Source organism: Phytophthora infestans, genomic scaffold (assembly GCF_000142945.1).
Source record: "Phytophthora infestans T30-4 supercont1.775 genomic scaffold, whole genome shotgun sequence".
NCBI classification, from domain to species: Eukaryota; Oomycota; class Peronosporomycetes; order Peronosporales; family Peronosporaceae; genus Phytophthora; species Phytophthora infestans.
This window is the reverse complement of record NW_003303027.1, coordinates 545-2742: the sequence shown is the minus strand read 5'-3', so window position 1 is coordinate 2742 and position 2198 is coordinate 545. Positions and strand designations below refer to the sequence as shown.

Below are 2198 nucleotides of genomic sequence, written 5' to 3'. Positions count from 1 at the left end.
GTGGTGGGGCTGTGTGGGCTGTGTGCGATCGCTGGGAAGAGTGGGTGGTAGCGAGCGCGTCGGTTGTTTGACTTTGTTTGTGTTTGGGTTTGTGTGCGAGTATGAAGCCCGTCTAGCTCAGTCGGTAGAGCGCAAGACTCTTAATCTTGTGGTCGTGGGTTCGAGCCCCACGGTGGGCGACTGCTTTTGCTATTTTGGCCTCGCGCGCACGTCCGCTCTTGATATGCGTGACGATCGTCTCTGATCCCTCCCATGCCTCCCAGTGTGTATCTGACTCCATGATACCGGTGTGGATGTTTGACAGTCGTCCTGTTTCCGGATGAACTGGTAAAAATCTGACCGTTCTGCTGCGGACAGGGTCGCGCAGATCGAGTCCGGCTTTGCATGCCACACCACCACGCCGCTCGGACTCGATATGTGGACGGGTCCATCAAGGACCCTCGGAACAGCGTGAAGTGAAAGCCGTGTGAGCAAGACGGAGTTGGTGCGAAGAGACAGGGTGGCTGGGGCGGATCACGAAATCGTTGAATCGAGATGTCCGACCAGTGCTTCTTCTGTCGATCGCGGATCGGGGTGAGGCCTGTGTAGGCTGTGTGCGATCGCTGAGACGAGTGGATGGTAGCGAGCGCGTCGGTTTGTTTGATTTTGTATGTTTTGGGTTTGTGTGCGAGTATGAAGCCCGTCTAGCTCAGTCGGTAGAGCGCAAGACTCTTAGTCTTGTGGTCGTGGGCTCGAGCCCCACGGTGGGCGACTGCTTTTGCTATTTTGGCCTCGCGCGCACGTCCGCTCTTGATATGCGTGACGATCGTCTCTGATCCCTCCCCCGCCTCTTAGTGTGTATCTGTGTCCATGATACCGGTGTGGATGTTTGACAGTCGTCCTGTTTCCGATGACTGGTAATATCTGACCGTTCTTGCTGCGGACAGGGTCGCGCAGATCGAGTCCGGCTTGCATGCCACACAACCACGCCGCTCGGACTCGACATGTGGACGGGTCCATCAAGGACCTCGGACAGCGTGAAGTGAAGCCGTGTGAGCAAGACGGAGTTGGTGCGAAGAGACAGGGTGGCTGGGCCGATCACGACTCGTTGAATCGAGATGTCCGACCAGTGCTTCTTCTGTCGATCGCGGATCGGGGTGGGGCCTATGTGGGCTGTGTGCGATCGCTGGGACGAGTGGGTGGTAGCGAGCGCGTCGGTTTGTTTGATTTTGTATGTTTTGGGTTTGTGTGCGAGTATGAAGCCCGTCTAGCTCAGTCTGTAGAGCGCAAGACTCTTCATCTTGTGGTCGTGGGTTCGAGGCCCACGGCTGGGCGACTGCTTATGCTATTTAGGCCTCGCGCGCACGTCCGCTCTTGATATGCGTGACGAGCGTCTTTGATCCCTCCCATGCCTCTTAGTGTGTATCTGTGTCCATGATACCGGTGTGGATGTTTGACAGTCGTCCTGTTTCCGATGACTGGTAATATCTGGCCGTTCTTGCTGCGGACAGGGTCGCGCAGATCGAGTCCGGCTTGCATGCCACACCACCACGCTCGAGACGAGGCGAACCTCAAGGCTGCTGCTGCGGTGATGCAGCAGCAAATGGAGCTACTGCTGACACAATTAACTTGCCTGAAGGTGTGGATAATAGTGTACTCAGAGATGCAGTGAAAGAGTACGCGCTAGCTGTTCCAGGTGCTCAAGTGTCGACTGTTCCAGATCTTGTGGGCATTGACTGGTTGCAGCAACTGGCAGCTAGAGATGACGAGAGCAAGACGATGGTCAATGCACTAATGGATCGACTACGTCTGGATTCCCGGCAGAAGGATGTGGGAGGGAGCATCGGGGAGCAAGTGGACATCTACGATACATTGTGCGACTTGGCAGCTCAGACATTGGCGTGCAAATACGCTGTTGTGAGCCTGGTGGATGAGAACCGTCAGTGGTTCAAGAGTGCTGTGAACGTGAAGGAGTCAGAAGTGCCTCGGGACTTCGGCTTCTGCGAATACTCTGTGCGAGACCAACGACCTCTTGTGGTTATGGACACATTGCGAGACCCACGCTTCAAGACGGCTACCAAACACATTGACAATGGCTGTATTGAGGATACACCACCACGATAACTGGCAACTTACACACGATCTACAACTTTGATTTTCTGCATTCAGTTGTCAACTACGAGCGACGCTAGGCTTGTCTTTCGGGACCGAATTCCGGA

General features: G+C 55.1%; 1 non-coding gene across 1 annotated transcript; it reads left to right on the top strand.

The window, feature by feature from the left end:
- The first annotated feature begins 1240 nt into the window (after positions 1 to 1240).
- On the top strand, positions 1241 to 1314 carry PITG_31584. Its single transcript has one exon. It is a non-coding gene; the product is annotated as a tRNA-Lys (tRNA).
- Positions 1315 to 2198: the final 884 nt, after the last annotated feature.